Below are 26,115 nucleotides of genomic sequence, written 5' to 3' on the forward strand. Positions count from 1 at the left end.
AGAAACCTGAAATCTATCAGGAGACTTAATAGTAGCACGATCTCGCAGATCATAAGTGCGTTCACTACTTGACTGAACGGGAGAGGCAGGCCAAGAGCCCTGTTTCTGCTGCTGCTTTCCCTGTTGTTTAGACCGCCAATTTTGTTTTGGAAAGCTTGGCCGGTCATCCTTACCAGAGGCTTCCGCCTTACCCTGCTGCTTAATATCGGGAGTTTTGATCACAGGCTTAACTCCTAAAGAGCTACGACCTAAATCTCTGTATGCACCTGAGATTATCTTCGCAAATTCCTGCGGCTTATCCTCCTCAGCAACTTTCTTCAGTTCATTGCGAACCTGGAATTGCAAAGCATCACCCTTAAGGTTACCCATTATCATGGTAGCCACCAGGTCAAACTGTCCGAGGAGCCGCATCCCTAATTCTATCACAGACTCCGCACCGTGGTTCTCTTGAACACGTTTAATAACGGAGGGCAGCTGCAACATAGACGGAGTGCCAAAGCACTGCGCGTACGTCGCTGCAAAGACCTTACCCCAGTTAACACAATCATCTACGTTGGGGACCAAGTCTTTAGGCAAACTAATGGTGAGGATCCTGTGTTTCTCCACAGGAGATGTATTCGGGTATACCGCCTCTATTTGGTCAAATGTTTCAGCAAGCCAAAAGGGGAAATCATCCCTAGTTTGGGGGCGCTTGCCCATAACAGAATTAACCATAACAGGACTAATGACTACCGCGTGGTGGTCAGTAGGCTGCCCCGCAACAGCAGGTGCCCCCGCCTGCATATTGCGCGACACGTACTGCACTAACGCCCTATATACCGTAATAAGGGCAGTGTGTAGTACACGCAACTCAGCCACCGTCACCGTGAGGTAACGGGGATGAGGCGTAAATCCGGCTAGTACCGGCCAAGTGGCCCCTGCAATTGATAAAGGGCCCATTCTCGGTGGTATAACCACATGGGGAAGGGCGCCATTAAACCAAATATGATGCTGCCAAGCAGATATTGGTATTTCCTGTGTCCTATACGGTGTATAGTTCGCTGGCACGGCAGTGGCAGTGTAAGAATGAAAGGTATTATCATCCGCACTCACCGCCGGAATCGTCACCCAAGAGTAGAACAACTCATAGGGATGAGCCGCATCGGCTCCCACCACAAAGATGACGTTCATACCAGTGTCCGGCACCCCATACTGCGTCAAATGACGTTTCAGAGCTGCACGGCTATGCGCCGCAATATCTACCGCCATAAGGACAAGCTACACTTGAAGTATTCAGTAGCACAAGGGTTCAATAACCTTTTTAATGATCAAGCTTGAAGAAACCTATATCAACAGAAATAGGTAGGTTTAAATCCGTCAGACTTGTTATCCGGAAACAAGAATGAGGGTGTTGTGGACTAATATAAGCACTACTAAGGCGTTTCAACTCATAGACCAAACGTTAGGTGCGCCATGTTGCAGGGATTCTGCTTATATACAGAACTATGCGTAGAACCCCAGGACCTCAGTGAATTGTGGTGTACCAGAAACTCACCTCAGAACCCAGTATCCAGTATCCGGCTAGCATAAGTGTCCCATTCGTTATCCGAGATTTAGCTCGGCGATCCCAATGAAAAGACAACCCAGAACAAGCTACTCAGTGTACTCTCAGGAATGGTGGGAATCGGAAATACCTGTTCGTATATTATTCTCACATCAGTCCACAACAAGCATCAACAGAGACACGGTGAAAATAAAAAGAGTTTATTTTTATAGACCACTAAGATGCAGTACTTTGGCTAATACAAGCAGACAAATGATTAAAATCAAAACCATCAGCACCGTTACAATACCATAGAATATAAAAGGGGTGATCATGTTATAATGACAGTGGATACTACCACCTTCCCTTTACTAAGAAGCTAATATTGTTATTATGCTAATAGAAGGTCTCTTCGGCTTGAATAGGGGACCCCATACCTCAAAGATCAGCTTAGTAAAATCACATCACAGGAGCATCAGGAGTCTTCTCGCAGGAAGGCTCGTCTTCGGTCTGAATATTAAACATGAGGGCTGTAATATTAAAAGCACCAACTTTCAGGTATTTTGCAGCTGCCTGTGTGTTATGGCTAAATAGTGGGTCGATCAACCTAGAGTGGAAAACATGCATTGTCTAACAACCCAGACTGTTTGTCACATCATGTACAGACCAAGGTCGCTGCGCAGAGCTCTGGATGGTAACAACAGATTGCTCTCGTGTGAGGCAAAGCTCGAGTCAGTAGTTTGTTTAAGCAATAACATGTGAACGCAGTGTCGTGCGCAAAAGCAGCAAGATGGTTTTCTAACATCTAACGTGGTTATGCTAACTTAACAATGTATGTACGTATTAAGGGAGTCCTTACTACAATGGCATGTGGGCACAGGAGATTTGTAACATTAAGGCCAAGATGGGCAAAGCCATTTCTGGTGTTTTTAAATTCGCCTCAAAATTAGGAAGCTGGCGTCTTTGTGATATGTTGCACATTTACCGCCTTAGATGTGTTTCTGTGGCCCTCTATGGATCAGGGGTTTGGGGTCATTGTCGCCATGGAGACCTCCAGGTGGAGGAAAATAGCTTTTTAAAGAGGCGGTTTTGTCTTCCAACTTCAGCATCCACTGGACTGTCCCACCTTGAGGTTGGGCTGGAATACCTGACTGACCTTACGGGGCTAGGCCCACTAATGACTTGGAGATCGATTTGGGCAAAGGAGGAAACTGGCTTCACTAGGAAAATTATCCAAGACTGCTTCCGTTTGGATAAACATAACCAGATCCCATGGCTTAATTACGTGATCTTATCCTATAGAGAGGTATTCGATATGAATGTTTTGGTGGAGCCTGCCAGGGCTGTAGATTCCTCAAAAAAGGAGCTAAAACTTATTTACTTGGGGATTAAGTCCAAAGTGCGTAGAGACATAACCCGCCCGATGGCTACTCACCAATTTTACTAGTCCCTTAACCAGGCAAGTCTAGGTTTCGCCAAGTACCTAAAAGTGGTCACCAAACAATCTCATCAGTTTGTCCTCACCAGACTACGTCTAGGTATTGCCCACATTTTAGTGGCCTTTCCGTTGATTAATAATTACACGGCAATGCCCTGTCCCTGTGATGGGACTTCGAAGCAGAGCACCGAGCACTTTTTGCTTCTTTGCCCTCTGTATTTATATCTCCGAATTGCCTACCTCAAACCACTTTTTAAAAAATATTCAGTGTCTAATGTCAGATCTGCGATGAGCCTTCTTTTTGCACTTGACGAACCGGATGTATGCTTTTTTACAGCCACTTTTATTTTGCAATCTGTGTCCGTCAGGAAAAGTATGATCTACTGAAATTACATGTGAAATGAGACTCGTAGATGTTGTCCATCTGGCTCACCCCCCCTTCCTGCCCCATTTCTCTTATTGTTAACCGAATGTATTGTTATTTTATAATTTTATGTATTGTATTGTATTACTGATGCCATGTGCTTTTATGACTGTTTTTAAACAATCGAATAAAGTTTTTGAAATGAAATGAAAGTCCTGTACACAATTTGCAATAAAGCTCACTCACCAGCCTGTAGTAGTTTATACTGAGGGATGCGAGGTAAAATAGCATTGTCTTTAACTTGGATCGAAACTCGCGAGATCTGTAACAGTCCCACATCTGTGTCACCTATCGCCCAGAGGGTTAGCGACACGTCTTTAAACTCTGAAGGAAGAGGTGCATCTTTGGACAGGCACTGGGTAGCATGTACTACATCCGAACCCACTGTCATGTAAAGAACTGCCGGGGAGCAGTAAATCGTATCAAGCAATTTCTTCAACAAGTCCAAACCCATCAGATTTTCTCCACAATTAGATGTCAACAAGAATGGCGAATCTACAGTGAAAGGACCAATAGTCAATGCAAGAGGTTTTGAAATGGAGCTCACATCCGGTACACCAGAAAAACCTACCGAAACATTATTATGGCCAGACAGAGCTGCCCCAGGTATCAAGGAACGAGAAATAGAACTGTTTGTTGCACCTGTATCCACCAAAAACTCCTTTGCTGAGCCATGCACATCTACACTAACATACGGACCACATTGATCTACAGGTATCAGAACTGTCCCTGGCTGTCCTAGCTGTAAGACATTCCTGTCACTTCATCCATATCAAAATCATCATGATAATACTGTCTGCCCCAAGGGTCATCGAAATAGTTCTGATCAGAATGACCCTGTGAGGCCACACCATTTTCAGCCCTGTCCTGACCACCAGCTCCACGACCCCATCCACAAGAACCTTGTCCTCTCTGGACCGCCACCTTCTGCAAAAGCACAGGACACTCGCTACTCCAGTGTCCCTCCTCTTTTCAATACACATACTGATTCGACCCTAAAGGCCTGTTATTTGGAGGCCTGCTAGTGTGTGGAAGCTGTCGGGCCAAACCACCACGTCCTCTGCCATTCCCCTAGAAGCCTGCTGCAACAACACCATTGTCTTCAAATCCTTGTGCTTCTTCTACGTCCTCTCCTTATGCTCATTTTCCCTATGTTCGTAATACTGCTTCATATTCAAAATAACAGAAGGGGAAGACGTGGACCAGTTGCTCTCGGAAGCCTGCCGTCGGGTCGCAATCTCAGGAAGCAAATTGTAAACAAATCTATTAACAAACAATCGAACACCACCCTCGATCGACAAATTCTGTCCACTATAATCTAGAAACACACCTTCAAACCGAGTGGAAAAATAAGACACACTCTCATCTTTCTTCTGACAATAAGCCGATAACTTGGCCAAATCTACTTTTCTCGGAGGAATAAGAGAATGCATATACGTAATGATACGGCCGGGCAAAGGACGTATCTCTGGTCTAGGCTTATCACCTGGCTTCCGTTCCTGATCCCATACTTTAATTTGATCCCAGGTACCACCCAACTCTGCAGAATGATCCAGTACTTGTCTCCAAATATCAACTGGAACTAGTAAGCCAAAGAACATTTCAATATCAGCAAGTGTCATCACTTTTGAAGAGGCAGCTTCAGTCAATTCTTTATAATAAGCAGTGGGATTTGTCCTAGGATCAGGTATCTGATTCTTAAGAGACAAGACTTCACTCCTTTTCCATGGAGTATAAACCCATTGTTCTTGGAAACTGGCCGTTGCCACTGATCTAGTAACAACATTGTGCTGATCCCTTAGCTCTGGTATTTCAGGGTGATAGATAGGATGAACCTCCTGCATTGGAAACTGAGATACCGGGGTGGGGCTCTTCTCAAGCAGTCTACCCCGATAAGCAACCAACGTCGCAACATTACTAAAACCTTGACCAGGCGCCATATCCGTAACGGGGAACAACCTTTACAACGCAACTTTTACAACGCACTACCATTACAACGCATTTTTTACAACGCATAATCCATTACAACGCATGATATTACAACGCATGACACTACAACGCATTTTTAAAAACTACCATTACAACGCATTCCATTACAACGCATACTACCATTACAACGCATACCATTACAACGCATAATATTACACTATACTATCCAACACTTACCCTACTGATGCACCCCCTGGAGTTAGAATAGTAATTTTTACCCCTATACTATCCAACACTTACCCTACTGATGCACCCCCTGGAGTTAGAATAGTAATTTTTACCCCTATACTATCCAACACTTACCCTACTGATGCACCCCCTGGAGTTAGAATAGTAATTTTTACCCCTATACTATCCAACACTTACCCTACTGATGCACCCCCTGGAGTTAGAATAGTAATTTTTACCCCTATACTATCCAACACTTACCCTACTGTTGCACCCCCTGGAGTTAGAATAGTAATTTTTACCCCTACACTATCCAACACTTACCCTACTGTTGCACCCCCTGGAGTTAGAATAGTAATTTTTACCCCTATACTATCTAATACTTACCGTAAATGTAATTTAATATTATGCGTTGTAATGGTATGCGTTGTAAAGGTAGTATGCGTTGTAATGGTAGTGCGTTGTAAAGGTATTTTTTTAAAATGCGTTGTAGTGTCATGCGTTGTAATGTCATGCGTTGTAATGGATTATGCGTTGTAAAAAATGCGTTGTAAGTGCATGCGTTGTAATAGTGTGCGTTGTAACGTCATACATCCACTAAATATATTGAATATAAAGCAACAGTTATTAGTGATAGCTTTGAAAAATCATGAAATATTCCAAAATGTTGGTGATTGGTACAATGCCTTGCAGAATCACTCTCCATAGGAGCAAATCAAGAGTAAGAACCTATTAGAAAAATTGTGAGCTGAAACATTAGAATATCCAGCTCTGAAAAAGGGCCTCCGCCATCTTTCTACTAAGAGTCTCATTAGATTAGCAGATTTACCATCCTTTCATGCAACTCAATGCTACATAACGCAGCAAGACAACTTGCGTAAAAAAGAAAGGGAAGAAATGCTCCATATTTACAAAGGTGTGGAGCAGTTCTGCTCTCTCATTGCTCTGGTGCACTGTGTGCTGCCTATCACCAATGGAGGCACCCTTGCACCATAGTTTGTATAATTTGTATTTGCTAAGTCAAGCACAGCTACGCAAAATGGTTTTGCGTGGCATAATAAATCCCAGTTAATGCAAGGACAGCCATGTCCATAGTAAATCTGCCCCTAAATGTCCAGATATGGCGCATATTTACTATGGGAACCTACATTTTGGGTGTTGGCGTATGCAGAAAGATTTAAATAATTCACAGTTACTCCACAAATCCTTGATCATAAATGACTTGAGGATACACAATTTGGTTACAAAAATTCTCATTGAAAGAAGGAGCACTTTTTCTCCTTGATCAAAGTAGACTCCATAGATCTTTAGAGGATTTTTTGAAGAGTCAAGCAACCTCATTGGTTAGAAGCAACATTTATGTTGCAGTGGCCATTACAGGATGGCAGGCACCAAAGCCTGTGTAGTCAAAAAGGGCTAGGGGATATATTAAAGGTCAAATGGGGAGATCCTACCTTTTTCATATGAGAATAAATTGAGCCAAATCAAGATTTGTGAATTTTCAAGTAGATAGGACATTTTTTCAACATGTTTTGTTTAACATGGGAAAAATAAAACATCACAATGCGACTATATATGGCATGAGAAAGTAATCATAAAAAAGAGCAATACTTATTATATTCTAGCTGAGATCTGATTGATACATATATTTAAGCCAGGATGGTCGGGATGACTATCCTTCTTTGTAAGATCTGGGAAATTATGTCATGCCAGATATATTCCTTGTCAACAATTCTGGAGTGTTGCTTACGATCAGACACAGGAGCAGATGAGAAAGAGGTTGGAAAAAGGATATACAATTCTAGTGAGGAAATAGATTAAAGATGGGCGATAGGAGGAGTAGATACAGAGCCTAATGATACTCAACAGGAGTAAGATATGGACACAGGAAAAGAAGGGGGAAAGAGGGGAACAGGAGGAAGGAGCCTGGCAGGAGCTATGAGGATGTAGATGGAGATGTGTTTAAGTGAGGTCATGTGGTTAGTCAGTATATGTGTTCAATACTTGTTATATTCTCAGTGTAGGTTCTTAAAGGCGGACAGGTAGATAGAGGCTTTGGATCCTTTTTACATAGGCGTGGCTTTCTGAGGAAACCATAGTATGGTATGTTTATTTATAAAGGAGCATCTAGTCCCCTATGGGGATTTTGACTTCTGCAAGTACATAACCCATGTTTGTAAATGTCAAGGTACTTATAGAGCGCACTGTCACCAGACGGCCACCTTGCGGTGTCACCTATTCGGTTTCCTGGCGCTGATACTCATACAGCTGTGGAACCCCTCCTGGCTTTCCCTGTGAAGTGTCCACTCCTGGGCACCCCCAGGGTGAAGCCAGGCATCCTTAGCGCTGTTGGGGCCGAAGCTATTGCCCAGAGTTGCAGCGTCGGGCCCATGATTAGAATAGGCACCGAGGTGAGAATAGACAGGTCCGAGGAAATTGAGCCCGCGCCCTGCCGAGGCGGGAATCGCACCCCGGTCCCTGGCCAGAACTCTGCATCAGGGTCTGCCACTCTAACCATTGAGCCACACTCCTCCACATGTTTCCATAGGGGTTGAGGAGAGTAAATTTTGAAAGTATTGCTATACAGTACGTTGTTGTCACTTCTTAAGTAGCAAACCCAGACTCACCATGTGTGATTAAAAAACATTATTAGAATTTCTTCATCCATAGAAAATGTCTTAATTCCAAGAGTTGTTATAGAATCTAAGATGAGGCGGTCAAAGCTTCTGATGTGTGGATTGGAGGTGAGAGTCCCAGGGATATAATAATGTAATTAAGTAAAATATCAGTATACAATTAGTATTTATAGTTTGCTCAATCTCTCCTTAAAAAGTTTCTATTGTTGTTATACCAAAATAAGCTATGTTCTATATCTCCTTACAATTCAAACCAGTTGCAGAATATGTCAGGTTTTAGAAGGCCTACCTTACACAGTATTTCTGGAGTCGAAAATGAGGTACATTTGGTCCATAATTTACATGAAAACAGCAATGATGATATTTGTTGATTTGATAGAGAATTTCGAAATATCAGACTACATTTGTTCATATGGAAGTTGTATTTTCAATTTGAGACATTTGTTTTTGAATGAAAGTATTGTCTTTTATATAATTTCTGCCTGAGAATTTGCAGACATTTGTCACTTTGGGCCATATGCACGAATGTTTTGGTTAGCGATTCCCAATAGTGATTTAATAGAAATTGCTATAAAGAAACAGCTTAATGAGGTGTATGAAGGAGATTATTTCACCATTAGCGATTTCGTCAAATTCACAATCATAATTAGGAAAGTTCCTGTTTGAAAATTGCACTGATGTGAATTGGAAATCGCAATTCAAAAAAGTCGCTTTTTGGCTGCAAAAAGATGATGTAAGATCCAGGAAGTTTAGAAATACAGTGTTTGGCCGCCACTCAGAGGCTTAGGAAGGTGCTGGAAGGATGGTGTGTTCCTGTGTGACTTCGGGTAGTGAAATTTACTTTTCCCTACAATACCATGTCTAAGGATGATGGAGGTAAGGACCTTGACAGTAGGAGGCGCAAAGTAACATTTTCAGATAAGGGCCTGGAGCTGTTGACTGAGGAATGTTGGCACACATGGACCAGCTGTTTGGCAAAACATCTTTTCTGGATCTGAACCACAGAAAACCAACATTTGGAACAGCATCCTGGAAAAAATGAACTCTCTTGATGCCACCCAGAGGACCATACCTGAAGTAAGGGAACGCTGGTGTGACCTAAGATCCTGTACTACATAGAAGGTGGCCGGCAGGATAGCTGAGGCACGCGGCACGGAAGGTAGTCATTACAAACATCATTCCAAATATCCTCCAACCACTTGCCATGTGAACTGTGAACATCAAAAAAGATATCCAAAAAGATATGGGCATGACGCAAAGATGTAGCAACTGGGCTGATCCAGGTGTCCACAGCTCTAGAGAACATTTAGATACATAACCTGTATGCCCCCAACATCTTACCACCTAACCAGGCTAACTCTCTGATGGACTTTAGGCACAGCCTGAAAACTTGGCTTTTTCCTAGGGAGAAGCCCTTGATCTCCTGATCTCCTAATTCTGCACTCCCTGGCCGACCTCGGCATTTCTCTTGGTTTGTCTGTGGTTACTTGGCTGGTTAAAAGTCTCTTTACCATCTCAGTCTAGCGCCAGGATACCCGTTGGGTGACAGTAGCGCTCTATAAGAACAAAATACAAATACAAAATACACCTCCTGAAAGTAACAATGACTTTAGCCTCAGTGGCATATCCCTGCATGATGGATGCTGTACTAGGCAAGCACACCAACATACATCTGGCACAGATATATCCCCAACTCTGAAGCCAAACCCTGCTGAGAGGGCGACCAACACCAGAGGTCATAAAAAGTAACTTTTTTTTATGCACTCAGATGTATGATACTAGATTGTTACATTTGTGTTCTCAAAATCTGCTGCTTTATTTAAACAATGACATAGCATATGGGTAGAGTTGATAATACACATTTGCAAATCACATTGCAATACATTGTTACAACCTGAATATGAGGTTATCTTTCATTAATGGAGAAGCATTGCCATCATGTGTGTTGGCTATAACTTAGATGTGGTCATCATTCTTACTTAAAAAATATTTTTTGTGATCTCTGTGCATCGTGCTTGACCCTCTCCTGCATGTGCCCCATACTGCTGAATCTGTAGTGGTGGTAGTTTGTCATCGGAGTCTGATTCTGGATCTATGTTGACATTGTGAAGACCCTTCCTCATGGCTATGTTGTGAAGAGTAGCACATGTGGCAATAATTTTACAAAAGTCCTCTGGTCTGTACAGTAGTGCTCAACCAGTCTTATGTAAGCACCTAAAACATGATTTCAGTATTCCCAAAAGTCTGTTCAATTATTGATTGCATTGTTTATGTACCCTGGTGTACTGCCTTTCACTTTTGATCTTGGATTCAAGTATTGTGTCAGTATCTAAGGGCACACAGCATATGCACTGTTTCCTTAAATATTATGAGAAGGAGAAACAATCAAATATTTAATAAACATGCTATTGAACACTGGATCAACTGAGTTTGTAATCCCCTGACCAAGTAAAAAAGAATCGCCATATTCACCCTGAGACAGGCGGTTATTAATTCCACTGTGGCGGAATATAAAGCAGTTAAGTGTGCTCAGTGGCGGCTCGCCGAGGGAGTGCTGCGGGGTGGTGAGGTGGGGGAGGGGCAGCATGGGGGGTAGTAAACTCCGGCATACGGCAGAACGGAGTTAATTATATAAATAAATAAATACAACAATTTACATTGCACGCGCTGCATTGCCGAGTTGGCGTTGCAGCGTGCACCATGTAAATTGTTTTATTTATATACTTAACTCTGTTTTGCTGTATGACGGAGTTCACTACCAACCACCCTGCTCCTACCCCACCCTGCCCACTGCCCCGCAGCACTCCCTCGGCGAGCCGCCACTGTGTGTGCTGCATGGGAATCTGGCTACAAGTACAGTTATTATGCATAAGGCATCCATCGCACACTACCTGAACATTGAGTGAATGGATGCTCTTCCTGTTTTTATAAATTGATTCTATTACAGCGGGGGGACATATGCAATATGTGTGCCATCAACACAACCAATAATGTTTGGAAACTGTGCTGCCCGATAACACATTAGTTTTGTGTGTTATATATCTTGGTGAGTGTTTCGATGAAACATATTGGTTCAATTTGCTAACCATGAGTTCCAAAAATATATGAAAAAACATAGACAATTCCCTTTGTGACACCCCCCCTGCCACTACTATAACTCTCTGTAACCGCCAGAAGATAAAAGGTGTAGACAACACAAAACCTGCACATGTGGTGGAATTGCATTGCTTCTGACTTTTGGGGTTTGTAAATGAAGATGTAACTCAACAATTAAATCCAAAATTACCTCACTACTCAGTCTATACTTCTGATAAATCTCCTCCTCATTCTGTTTAAACAGGGTGACCCTCACCCCAAACATCCTCTCCTGTCTTCTCCTCCTTCACTGCCTACCAGCCAAAATCCTCATGCTCCTCGTCAAGACACACAGAGCCGCCATTCTGAAAGAGCCAGATGCATTTTGGGTGACTTTTTGTACAGTGTGCAACTTGTTTCCACCTGATACTCATTGATGGTATTTGAATTTCCTAAATGGACATTTTCTGTCTAATCACAATTATGAAATCCTTTGTACTTAGTGTTAGGGATTCACTAATTGGTAATACCAGCCGTGAATTCCAATTTCGAAATGCAAACAATGCAATTTCTAAATGATGGAAATCTCAAGTTCCACCACTTAAAATGCCTTTTGTAAATACAAAAAACACCAGTTTGCAATTCCCAATGACCTGAAATAACGATTGGCACTGCTAGAAAATGCAAAATGGATTTTGGACATACGGCCGTCTATGTCTCTGTGAATATATTTTCTCCAGAAAGGCAACAACATCTGGTATGTGTGGTTTCTTCAATCTGCTCAAAGTATAGAAATTATGCTCTGGTAAATTACATCTTTGTAGTAGCAGCACAAAAGAGGGAATTATGGAGGAAAGGAGGAAATCTAATGTGTAGGATTCCTCTCTCTCCCTCCAGCTTCCTCAGAAGATCCTTTTCCTATTTATTTTGAGATGGTGATGCTGGAGAATTTAAGGCAGAAATGAAGTCTTTTATGATAATATATAAATGAGAAACCTCACAGTTAAAATGGTTTTAGGGTTGAGAGAATTTTGTAGGTTAATTTCCATCTGCATGTAAGTGGTAGGTTAACTTTATAGGTCTAGTCGCTTGTCACACTAGAACTGGAAATTTCGTAATTCAAGTTGTTTGATAAACTAACGCCTCTGCATGCTTTCTTTGATCTGAGTTTATTGCGAGTGAGTCTAGCTTTATCTTTTTCCAGATCAATTCAGAGGCAAGTTTATCCAAAGTTTTATAAAAATATGTAGACAGCTGTAGGTGGAACATGCTAGTAACGAAGATAGGTTTGGGGAGGAGGATGCAGTCATCATTTTAGTGCATTTTAATCTACCCCATCAATGTATACATTTGGGCAACCAGATGTAAAGTTAATTTCTTGATTTTGGAATTTAGAATATTTTCAATTTGTTCTCTTGGTTCTTCCAAACAGTCTTTTGAACCATATCTCAGGATATTGTATCTATATTTATTGCCACTTTAGAACAGTATTTTCAACTATTGTTGGAAATCTTAAAACGATTGGGGAGAAAACTTAAGTTTTCTCATGACTTAAAGAGCATTCTGAAATGTTTCCATACACTTAAATTGTAAGATTTCGAGGTGCAGCTAATTCCGCAAACTCATAGAAGTTCAGGTCAGGGCCTGCGCAGACTACTACCTTGATGGCATGGAGGAAAAAGGAATACCTTTAATGTTGGAATTCGAGAGTATGGCAGTGAAAAAAGGTTCAACAGCCCATAAAAAAAGCGGTGGCCCTAGCTGGTATCTTTGTCTAGTTTCTTGTGATAATCTAAATTTCCAGATAGCATCCATTTACTATGGCACAAGCTGAGCATTTGGCATGAAGAGCTAACACCATATGTTCAAAGACTCTAGGTTAAAATTGCTAGTACAGAATGCAGGAATGTCCAGGAGAACTTGTCAAATGCCTTTTCTGCATTCAGCGCCATAGCCATTGTGGTAGAAAATAGTAATTTGGCCTTTTCTAATGCATGGCCAAATAATCTTGAGTTATCTGATGTAAGTCTGCCATTCACAAAAACTGTCAGTGTAGGATGTAGTAATATCGGCAGGACTTTCTCTAATCTTACCGCTTATATACTTTTGTATTAATTTTACAATCAACATTGAGTAACAAAATAAGGGCCTGATTTAGAGTTTGGCTGATGGGTTACTCCATTACAAACTTGACGGCTATCACGTTTGCAGTATTACAAGTGCATAATATCCTATGGTTCTTGTAACATGGCATACGGAATATCCGCCTTGTTTGTGACGAAGTAACCCATCCGCCAAACTCTAAATTAGGCCATCAATCTGTAATTCTTGATTTCCTGGGGGTCCTTATCCTCTTTATAAGCAATAGTGACATATAGTAGAATAGTAGCTTCAGAGGCATTCTCATAAATCAACCCTGTATCTCTATAGTGGGCAAATGATTATTCCGTGTGTTCTATTGAGCAATTTTGACAATTTTCATAAAAGCCTGCAGGGAACCTGCCCAGGCCTTGTTTAGCACATTTTAGTAATTCAATTGCCTTCATTATTTCAGATTTCTCAGTTATTTTGTTAAACTATAGATTTGTTTTGTCATTTAATTAGGGGATCTGTAAATTGCTGACATATTTTTGGCAAGCCTCTATTAGGGGAGGTCATTAGGGTGTTAAAATAAAACACAACACGACAGAAGCAGTGCTTAATTTGAGCCGGTGGTTTCTGGTACTTGGCACCAGCACTTAATTGTCAGCACCGGTGCTTTTGACAGTCTGCCTCAAGGTGGCGCTGTCTGGCCATTTTAGAAATGGCAACAATAACAGTTAAATATTAATTCAATATACCTGAAATAGTCCAAATTGTCACACTTGTAGGAGAGGGATGGTTAATAGTTGAGCTGTTACTATTAGTGGCAGCTCTGGCAGGGGCAATCTGTGGTGCAAGTTGCAGTTGCCTCCTGACGAGAGCCCTGGCACTTAATTTTTTACAAATGAAGCACTGGACAGAAGGCGTAAACGTCTAATATGTGTTTAATGCAAAAATACCAAACGGCGTAGCAAAATATAAAGTGACAATTGTCATTTCAACCGACTAGAGACTTTGCTAAAAAATTCAGTTGTAACATGTAAATCTCAAATGTATGCAATTCCAGAAGGGCTCCTACATATTTTTCTCCTGATACAAGTCAATGGAAAATTAACACTTGATAGAAAATGTTTCTTCAATGAAACTATCTAGTGAGCAGGAGGCAGCTTCTGATCACTGAGAGAATGAGAGATACCCTTGAAACACAGATAAAAATGCATTATAATACTGCTGAACTCTTTTCTGAAAATCACACTTTCAATTGCCCTGTGAATCAATCAATCAATCAGGGAATTGTAAGCGCGCTACTCACCCGTGAGGGTCTCAAGGCACTTGGGGGGGGGGGGGGTCCGCAGACCTGTTTAGCCGAAGAGCCAGGTCTTGAGGGTCTTCCTGAAGGTGTTCACGGAGGGGGCGTGTCTGATGTCTGTCGGTAGCTTGTTCCAGGTCTTGGCTGCAATGTGAGAGAAGGATCTTCCGCCTGCTCTGGCTCTGTGGATGCGCGGGGTTTCGGCCAGTGTGAGGTTGGAAGATCGGAGGTTTCTTTAGGGTACGTGGAAGTTGATTCTGTCGTTGAGGTATTTGGGTCCGTTGAATGAAGAAATGCATTGCCTCAGGGACAGAGAGAAGCATCTAAGTTTGCATGCATGTTATGACTGCTGAGAATTTAACTGTAATACAAGAATAACATAAAACTCGGTTATGTAGTAGTTCAGTGGAATCTGTGATACACATGTGCAGGTAATATGTTTTATAGAGCCTCAAGAACACAGCCCGAGAAATAGGCTTTGTAGAAGCCCTGGCATGAAGGACTTTGTCAATGTTCCAATACGAGACAGAAGGCCAGTGAGACTGCAACCACCCTCCAACCCACTGGACAGTACTTGAATACGGTGTTCTCTGGTACCGACCAATCTTGTGAAATATCAGAGGGCTGGTAAGTGGAACCCAAACCCTCTTTTATGATAGAATGACACTCTCACGAACACTGGTCAACAATGGAAACATTTTAAAGAATTATTGTAAAATTAAAATTGTATCCTTGTGGACAGAAGAAAAGTACGATCTATAAAATATTTTCAGCATTTCAAAGAAATGCGAATAGCGGAAAATATTTGAACATATTGAATTTGTGATTTTATACCAATCTCACTCTAATTTCTTTGGATTGCTAAACTAAACACAGCTACAAAAGAAAAGCCTCATTTGCGTTTCAAAGATAATTTACATCTGCATCCCTGTTTTAAACAATATTACTGTATCATCTGTGTTGGAAGGCAGGCTGAGAAGCCCAGCAAGTGAAGGTTTAGCATGTCTCAGATTAGCGTTTCGCACTATAAGGTGAGTGGCCTGGTTTGCTGAAGTCTTCTGGCACAATGTTTCTCTCTAACTCTTCTCACAATGTTTGTCCCTTATATAAAATTGCCATGCCATTGTTGAATCTTTCACAATAAACAGTTAGCAAAAAGTTGCCGCATGGCCTTTTACTTATTTTCATTTAACAAAACCATGTTCTTTTAATAATATTAAATAAGAAAGCAATTAGCAGTTTTCATGAAATCCTGGTCATGACTTGGTACCAATTATTTTAAATAGAATGTTCAACTCAAATTAAATACTGTGAATATAGTTGAGCAAACTTGATTATCACCTTGCAAAAACAATGACATTAATAAATGTTCATTCAATATTTATCACACATGTCTAAATACGCAATATATGTAGATTAGGAAGGTGAACGCCTAGAAATGATTATTATAACTCAGGGATGCGTAGATATTAGGCAACATAAGTTCACAGTTATGTTTTCTCTGCCTCTCTGTTTTTTGGGAGGCAAAATCTCTAAAAAACGAATTCCAAATGAACTCATAACTTCAGCTTTTACATTTTCATTATCACTATCTTCATCATCCTCAAAGATGGCAACCGGAAAGGCATGAGTGGCACCTTTATTTCCACCATAGCCTACGATAATACACATTATTGCATTTCTAAACAAAAGTAACTATGATTACAATAAAAGCAACGTTCATTTCAAATATATTCAAACCCTAGTTACCAAAATTTCCAATGAACCACCTCCAGAAACCATTGATTTTGGAATCCATTCCATTCTGAATCTCCTGCCATTTCTTAACTCTATCCTCAATGTGATTTATTTGTGCATTGTGATTGAAGATTCTGCACAATTGCACTGCTGCCCCACCCCCTTGGATGCTAGGAGGTAACCTAAATCCATTTTACTCTGCAAGAATATTATTATATAGGCATCTAACTCATCAGTTTTTAAATTTAGGGCAATTGCATTTGTGACATCTCAGGATTGTGTCTAGACTCGAGTGGCCTGGTCTATACTGCACGAGGGGAAAGAATAGAAAATAATGTATTCATCTCAGAAAAGAGTGAATGGTGCCAGCAGTCACACCATTACAGTGTAGCAAGTCCCAGTCAATTCTCGAGGCAGTCAGTGATAGGCCCTACTCCTGCAGGTGAAGTGCACATAACTTATTTCAAACACTAAGCCTATAGGAAGTCGACATTCATATAGAGGAGAATTGAATTCTATGTTTTTCACACCAGTGTCACAGTCTCTTTGACCCACGATTACACTCTGATTGCTTGGATATCGGTGTTCACAAATCATCCCTCACTGAAAGTGATGTGAGCACTTTGGTAGGACAGGGGAGAAATCCCAGCAAATTCGGTCTGTCTTTGCCCATTGCAAAACATGCTGATACAAGTTTAAATCTTTTCAAAGAGAACTCCATTCAAAAGCACATGTTCCCTCACATCCATAGGCATGTGAGTGCAAATTCAGCAAGAACAGACATTGATGGGTTGTCTGTATTTTTCTAACACCAACACCTAGGAGTTGTTCACACAGACGGAGTAGCACAGGACGGACTCAGTATAATTAGGTCTTGGAACAATTATCCATTTCACAGTGATGACCAACCACCAAACAGACACTCAATGCTGCCGCAAAGATAGCAGGCAAAACGCATAGAAGGATGCAATATCTGGGAGAGGGATGTGTTGTAAATACTTATTTACATATTAGCCTTGTTAGTACTTACTCTGTTTCTTGTGTGTGAATCAAGCCTTCCTTTGTGTCCTTTCCCTGTTCAGATCCTAGAACGCTTGTAGCGTTCTTAGTACTAGCATGTTAGTGTTGTGGGGATTCCAGCTGGCGGCAGTTGGTGTCCGGTCAGCGGTTGTGGTGTACGCTTTGTCTGTGCTCTGCAAATAAACATCCTGCTTTATACAGAAGTGGTTCCTGCATTCCTTCATGTGTTTACTTACATCATTTTGGCGACGATTGGAGAAACAGACCGGACGTAGGAGCACAGGAATTGGAGGTAGCTGAGCAGACAGACAACGAGCGACAACAACCAAGGAGAAGCCACGACGTGCTATCCAAATTTTGTCACGACGGGAGGAGAAAAAAAAAAGGCACTTCAGCGACTTTTGGGAGAGAAAGTGACGTCACGCCGTGAACTGTAAGCCTTTCGAATCTTGTGAGCGGCTACGAGAAGAAGCGCGGCCAGGCGTGAACGTAACAGCGTGAGTGCGTAACTACACAGCGCGTTACTAGGCAACAAATCCAATGCGCGTGTGAGGCAGTAGAGCGCGAGTGTTGCCTAGCAGCAGGACTGACTGTAACCACACAGCGCGTTACTAGGCAACAAATCCAATGCGCGTATGAGGCATTAGAGCGCGAGTGTTGCCTAGCAGCAGGACTGACTGTAAACATCAACTCGTTTCCGTGAGCTTACGCTTATATTCTCGCGCTACTGTGCGGCCGTCGCAGTTCTGGTTCGTGCATATTTAAGTACAGCTCTGGTGCAAAGTCCACCGCAAGAGGGGATTGAGTGTTCTAAAAGAACAAGTGTCTTTTCTCACAAGCGCAGGAAATAGTGTGTATTTTTAATCCCGTACACAACCTGCTTTCGCTAAAGAGTCACCTTCAGAATATTGTCACACTTCAACTTCAGGGCAAACGGAGGCCAGCATGGCACAGCAAACTAACCAACAAGTCAATGTGACTCTTCCACCTCAATTTCTTAGCGAACCAGGTGCCCCATCAATCTCTTGGGAAGATTGGATACGTATGTTCGAGAACTATTTGGACGCATTAGATGGTCAAGAATTTCCTGCTAAACGGAAGAAAGCATTACTCCTGACTGCCCTGGGCAAAGAGGGACAACGAGAATTTCAATACCTTCCTCAAGCTTTACAAGCTAGTGGTCAGCCTATTCCTAACGAATATAAAGAAGCTGTTACGAGACTGGAAGTGAGGTTTGGTAAAGAGGAGAACCTTGTAATGAATAGATACAAATTCTACACTCACAAACAGCGCATGGAGGAGTCAATAGATGACTTTGTAGCACGACTCAGGGAACTGTCGGTTAAGTGCAACCTGGGGTAATGAATGACGAGTTGATACGTGATCAACTCATAGTGCAGTGCAACAATAAGAAGATTAAGGAGAGATTGTGGGCGGCTAAGAATCCGTCATTGAAAGTAGCTATAGATTTAGCCAAAGTAGTAGAAGAGTCAGAGAAATGTATAAAAGAGCTAGAAGGTTGTAATTCACAACAGGGTTTGATTTCTGTAGTGGCCGACAAACCAAACAGTGAGTGTGAGTCAGGTCATGAAGAGAATGTAGCTGCGTTGGGTTACAAGGGTAAGAATCCCTTAAAGAAAAGTAATTTTGGGAAATATTCAAACGACAGAGGTTGTTGTTCTAGATGTGGTAGCAATAACCATAAGTCAGACGCAAAGTTTTGTTTTGCGAACAATAAAGAGTGTCTCAAGTGTGGGAGATTGGGGCATTTCTCTAGGATGTGCAGGACGAAAGGAAATTCTAGTGTAGCTTTCGTTGAAGACGAATCCAAGGGGTTAAAGCGTGATAAAGACAAAATTTTGTGTGTTGAGGATGTTTGTGTGAGTGACTGTAATGAGAAGAGAGAAGTGAGACCTAAAGCTCAGTTTGTGATTAATGAGCATAATATAACTCTGATGGTCGATACGGGTTCTAGACACACAATTATTCCCGAGCCTTTATTCAGGGGCGAGTGGGGTAGTCAACCTTTAAAGGAGAGTGACATCTCACCAACAGGTTATCAAGGAGAGAGGATAGACCTATTGGGCTACTTTGACGCGGATATTCACTTTGAAGGAAGATCAATCACAGGGAAAGTTTATGTTGCAGTTGATGGTCCACCAATTTTGGGTTGGATTCATCAATATGACTTGCACATAATAGTGAACCCTAGAGCACCTAATCAAGTCATGGTAGTGGACGAACACACTCTTAGTGACATTCTCAATGAGGCAGGGAGTGTGTTTAGGGATGAGTTGGGAGAGTTGAAGGGATATGTCCACAAGATAATTATGAAACATGACACAGTTCCTGTGCAGCATAAGGTGAGGAGAGTCCCAATTTCAGTGAAAGATGAAGTCAAGAAGGTGATTGAGGAGATGTTACAGGGGGGTGTCATTGAACCGGTGGAGGCATCTTCTTGGGTATCTCCGGTCGTTATCACGCAGAAAGCTGATGGCAAAATTAGGTTCTGTGTGGACTTGAGATCATTGAATAGGTATGTTGTGGCTGATACATTTCCTCTTCCAAATATAGGCGAACTTGTCTCAACCTTACAAGGGGCAAAATTTTTCACGAAGTTAGACTTAAAGAGTGCTTATCACCAAATCCGCCTTCATGATGAGTCTAAAGGACTCACAGCTTTTATTACCACTGAGGGCACGTTTCAGTTTACTAGACTCCCGTTTGGCTTAAGCTCTGCGGCTAGTGTGTTTCAACGCATGGTTTCAGAGATTTTTAAAGGTATTAAGAAAGCGGTGTTCTTTCAGGACGACATTTTAGTCTTTGGAGACACCATTACAGAACACAATGTAGTTCTTAAAAGAGTTTTGGGGAGAATCCAAGATGCTGGGTTGACTCTACGTAAAGAGAAGTGTCGGTTTCTTGTCCAAAACATAGAGTATTTGGGTTATGAGATTTCTGCTCAGGGAGTTAAGCCGAAGAAGGACTTACTTGAGGCTATTAAGTTAGCTCCGCGTCCTATGGATAAGGAGCAACTCAGGTCTTTTATGGGCCTCATCGAGTTTTACTCGAAGTTTGTGGAGAATTTTTCTAGCAAAACCATGACCCTAAGATCCTTACTCAAAAAGGGGGTGAAATTTTGTTGGAGTGCTTGTCATGAGGAGTGTTTTAACCTGATTAAGGAAGAGTTGTGTCAGGCGAAAGTGTTAACTCCCTTTGACATTAGACGTTCTTCCATTTTGATGGTGGATGCCAGTGCCATAGGAATAGGTGCGATTTTGTTGCAAAGATGGCAGGAAGGCGAAAAGACCATTGCTTTTGCTTCTCGCACCCTTTCCTCATCTGAACAGAATTATTCGGTTATAGAAAAAGAGGCATTGGCTGCTGCTTGGGGTGTCCAGTACTTCAGGACATATTTGTGGGGAACTAAGTTCCAGCTTAAAACAGATCACAAGCCATTGTTAAAGGTTTTGTCCCCAGGGGGAGCGGGAAAGGGTTCACCGAGATTGGCAAGATTAGCTTCAAAACTTCAGGAGTATCAGTACGATATCTCATATGTTCAAGGGTGGCGTAATGTACAGGCGGATTGTTTATCAAGGCTTCCTGTTAGAGAGGATGTTACGGTGAAGGAGGTGTCCGTTACGCATTGTGATGAAGCTGTTGCCGTCATTCAAGATGTGGTCGCCTTGAGCGATGGTACTTTCACCAAGGAGGAATGGTTGGATGCCATGGAAAAAGACATAGTTTTGCAGAAGGTGATTGATTTGGTGAAACTAGGCTCCCGGCGGGAAAGCTGTGTCCAACCACCGGTGCGACCTTTCATTAAGGTGTTGGATGAGTTGTCAGTGTATGGTGGTGGGATCTTAATGAGAGGCGATAGATATATTCCACCGTATGGTTTGAGACTGAAAATTGTAAAGTTGGCTCATGAGGGTCATTTAGGGCAAACTCTTACACAGCGTAGGTTGAAAATAGACTTTTGGTGGCCTGCCATGGACTCACAGGTGACTTCGTGGGTGGAGAATTGTTCGGTGTGTAAGGACAGTGAAAAGAGACTCAAGATTGGGTCTAGTTCTACGCCCAGCCACATTGTTGGTCCGGGTTTACCATGGCATACCGTGTGCTTGGACTTTATAGGTCCTATGGACGAATTGCCTTTTGCTCAACGGTTTGCCATTGTAATAGTGGATGTTTACTCGAAGTGGCTTGTTGTGGAGTTTGTTAAGGATATAACCACTGATTGCACCATTCAGTTTTTGAAAGGGGTTTTTCTGGATGAGGGGTATCCTTCGATTTTAATCACAGATAATGGTACCCAACTAACATCTCAGAAGATGCGTGTGTTTCTGAGTGGGTGTGGTGTGACGCATCACCGTACTTCGCTTTATAACCCGCAAGCAAATGGTGTGTGTGAGAGGGCTAATAGAGTGGTCAAGGGTATTATTCAGATGTCGTGTGTTTCAGGTGGGTTCGCACATGAGATGGTCAGGAACATGGTATGGGCCTATAGGACCACTGTTCATAAAGCGGACTTTAAGTCGCCTTTTGAACTCATGCGGGGGAGACGTCCTGGCACTAAACTTGCTCCCTCTTGGATTAAAAATTCAGCTCTTGGTTGTACTCAGCAAGAGACTATTGTTAAAACGGGGAGTACAATTTCTGAGGGTGACTTGGTTAAAGTCAAATCGGGGAGAGTGGCCAAGGGTCTTTCGAAGTTTAGGGGTCCACATGTGGTGAAGAAGGTTTTTCAGCATTATGTGGTGCTTGACAATGGGGAGAAGTGGAATCTTCGAAGGGTGGCTTTGTATAGCAAGTCTGCAGTGGTTAAGGATCTCACCACGCCTGTTGTTTCAGGTTCAACCAGTAGCGGTTACTTGTTTTCTACTCCGGAGGATCTTACTCCGGGTCTGAGTTCAAGCCGCTGTAGGGAGGATGGTGGTGGTGATGCTTGTAGTTCTTCTGATGTACAGAGTCAAGCCCGTGTTAACAATGATTCTGTTCACTGCGAGGAGACCAGAGTGGTGAGGTCTCGCAGACCTCCAGCTTATTTGGATGATTATTTGTGTCACAAGTAATGTGATCGCATCTTGGGGTATATCGTTTCTTTGTTTAGTTTAGGGAAGAAGATGTGTTGTAAATACTTATTTACATATTAGCCTTGTTAGTACTTACTCTGTTTCTTGTGTGTGAATCAAGCCTTCCTTTGTGTCCTTTCCCTGTTCAGATCCTAGAACGCTTGTAGCGTTCTTAGTACTAGCATGTTAGTGTTGTGGGGATTCCAGCTGGCGGCAGTTGGTGTCCGGTCAGCGGTTGTGGTGTACGCTTTGTCTGTGCTCTGCAAATAAACATCCTGCTTTATACAGAAGTGGTTCCTGCATTCCTTCATGTGTTTACTTACATCAGGATGCTTACCACAGAAAGAGGTGGTGACGATGAAAGGGTGTGGGGGCAGCATTGAGTTGCGGTGGGTGTGCAGGAAGAGAAGGTGAGTGCATAGGGCCTATCCCACTAGCAGGCAGGGGGGTATCAGCAGAGGCAGGACCGGCACGAGAACTGGCTCCTAGGCTACTCAGAAGTTCAGAAGAAGGGGAAAGGATGTTGTTGTCCTTGAAGGGAGTGAGTGGATGCATGTTACCAGACCCTTACATTTAACAGCTGTATTAGTGATGAGCAGAACCTGATAGGGTCCACGTCAGTGAGTATATTAGGCCTGGGACACATTTTAATTCACTTAATTTGTGGAATTTTGCATTACTATTGTTATGCAAAATTACCGAAATTACATCATTATGGAACTTCATTTAATTACGCCTCATTTACAAGTGGCTGTTGTTCGCTGTGCTTTGTTTAAATGCTTCCTTGCACAAAAAATCAATGCAAGCATGCATTTTGCGCTAAAATATAGCACGAAATGACAGATTTGCATTTCATGTAATTACAGATAATTTCACAGAATTTTATACAATTTCACATAATTAAGCAAAAGCATGTATGCAAATTTCACACACACCGAATTTACACCCAGTAACCAGGCTGTAGGAAATGGCAGTCCGATGCTGGACACTCAGGTAAGGTTGCTTGAATCTGAGAAAGGAAACTGTAGAAACATTGTTTAAGATTTCTGCAATATTGCAATACTGCATAACTTAATTGTAAGTCTAATTTTGCAGCTGAAAATGGAGGGTATAAGGGCAGCATCATGGGTCTGCCCATAAATTTTTCACAATGGTTAAAAAAAAATTCTGAGAAGGAATTGCTCTGAGTGATAATAGGGCTAGTGGTACCAGACCATTTCATTTGGGTTTCAAAGCCTATTTTTGCTATCTTATTTTTGAGGGTGTGTAAGTAGAGTTGTTGGTTGACTGGGTTGTGAACCCTGGACCAGCAGTAGCCACAATCCTTGTCAAGGTGAAGCACAAGCCAACCCTAAATTAACCTGTGCTCAACCCTCTGGCAGCTTGGCATAGAGCAGTCAGGCTTAACTTCGAGGCAATGTGTAACGTATTTGTGCAATACTTCAAACAGTAAAAGGTGAAAAACACCACATAAAAAGGATTCCAGACCAAGTTAGAAAGAGTAAGAAAGAGTAATTTTGAATAAATAAAACAAGACCAAAACGAATTAGTAGAACCGGAGTTATGCAATTTTTAAGATGTCATTAAAAATAGTGCCAAAAAGCACCAAGTGTCAATTGTGAATATCTGGTCATGCTAGAATCGCACGTTTAGGCCAACCACACTAGATTGCGGGCCAGCAACAGGAGCCCGCTTATGCCAGCTGAACAGTACCTTAGAATCCTGGTTTGCAGACTGTTGCGAGGATCTGAATCGAAGATGCGTCATGCAGTCGAAGCGATGCATCAGTCCGGATTTGCAGCGAGCCCGCGGTGCATCATCCTGTGTTGTGATCAAGGATCCTGTCGATGAGGACTTGAGATCCAAAGTCGGGGTGATGTGTCAGTTCTGAGGTGCTGCAATGCAGAGTCCAGAGTCGTCATTGGGGCTGCAGTCACCAAGGGTTGGAAGGGCCTGAGCCCAGGATGCGTCGCACAGCGGCGGTTTCGATGAGGCTGCAGAGGCGATGCAGCTCTTTGCGATGGGTCCAATCCATGCAGCAGTAATTTGATTTTGGATTTTATAGAGCACTCACTGAGGCATCTTGGCGCTCACCTGAAAGTAAGAGTGGTGCACATTTACTTACTATAAAGCCAAGTTTGTAATTGTTTCCTGAAGATCTGAAGAGTAGGGGCCGCTTTCATATCCAGAGGCAGATCGTTCCAATGAAGTGCAGTGTTTCTTTTTTAGTTTAAAAGAAAGTTTATTTGGTATAAAATAAGATAACACAATAATACAATACAGTATATAATAGTAATAAGAAAAAATGGAACTATATTGTATACAATAAAGAGAGAAGAATAGGAAGGGAAGGGAAGAAAGGAGGAAGGAGGGGAGAGAGCAAAAAAGAAGGATATACATATGTCTTATAACAATACAGCTGAAACAGCATTGAAAAAATATAACATACATATCATACTTATCTCACTACTACAGACTTAATTATATATTTAGAAGAGAAACAGAATAAAATAATCGCTAGTTAATATTACTTTAACCCCTTCGGTGCTCATGACGGAATGGTTCCGTCATGACCCACGGTTGAGCTGTGCTCATGACGGAACCATTCCGTCATGACCACGCCCGCGCAAGATTCCGTCAGCACAGCGGCGGAATCTGCGCAGCATCGAAGGGGTTAAGGAGGTTTGGAAACTTCTTCTATGGCTGGAACATGTGCTGGTAATAATTGAGCAGACTTATCTAAAAAATTAGTAACAGGTAGCCATAACAAGTCGCGCTTAATGGCAAGTGCAATCGGGTGAACATATGCTCTATCCAATCTGTGGTTATAACAAACACCATACCACCAGGCCTGAAAAGAAACATTTGAGGCATTTTTTCACGACTTAGTAATTTGCTGAAAAGCAACAGCAATAAGTAAATCAATGATGAGGGTATTAAGAGAAGAGGAAGAAGACCATATTTCTGCAACGCTACCTATATAAATATGAGAAAAAGAGAAGGGGACATTAGTGCGAACTATTTTGTTAACTTGTTGCCATAACCTAATCCAAAATTGGTGAATAGTTGGACATGTAAACAACATATGCTTAAGGTCCGCAACAGGAGCTGAACAGGACCAACAGGTAGAGGGAGTGAGAGGATTAATCTGATGCAATCTGGCTGGAGTAATTAAAAGTCTATTATATATGAAAAATAACGTTTGAGTGATATTTGCTGCCCTAGAAGATGTTCTTAATTTAGTCCAAATGTTATCCCATATAGAAGAGGAAAAGGAAGTGTTTAGATCAGATTCCCAACTAGATTCTACCGTAGACTTGTCCCGAGTGCGACCACTGTTTCTCAATTTAGTGTAGATTTGAGAAGCCGAAGTGTTCAAAGTCAGGGATGAAAGTAATAAAGGAGAAGGGTTAATCTGTGTAGAAGGAGACGAGAAATTATCATATGAACTGTGAGCAGCTAGGGCCAATAATGTATATTTGGAATGATAAGAAAAAGGAAGAGAATAGCGCTTTTGTAATATAGAGAAGGGAATACAGGTATCATCCTGAAAAAGCTGATGGGTCCATCTAAGACCAAGATGGAACCAGTCCTTCCAAAAAAGAGTCCTATTTTTGATCTTAATATGCCTGTTATACCA

General features: G+C 42.0%; 1 long non-coding RNA gene across 2 annotated transcripts in view; it reads right to left on the reverse strand.

Moving 5' to 3' along the window:
* LOC146830640 (uncharacterized) overlaps positions 1 to 26,115 on the reverse strand; it is a 258,204-nt gene that overhangs the window by 175,878 nt on the left and 56,211 nt on the right. The window contains exon 3 of one of the 2 annotated variants that reach the window (XR_014961180.1): positions 24,189 to 24,569. The exons of the other annotated variant lie outside the window; for it this stretch is intronic. This is a non-coding gene — a long non-coding RNA (uncharacterized LOC146830640). The remainder of the gene's footprint in view (positions 1 to 24,188; positions 24,570 to 26,115) is intronic. 2 annotated transcript variants of the gene reach the window in all.

Source organism: Triturus cristatus, chromosome 5_1 (assembly GCF_964204655.1).
Source record: "Triturus cristatus chromosome 5_1, aTriCri1.1, whole genome shotgun sequence".
In the NCBI taxonomy this organism is placed as follows: Eukaryota; Metazoa; Chordata; class Amphibia; order Caudata; family Salamandridae; genus Triturus; species Triturus cristatus.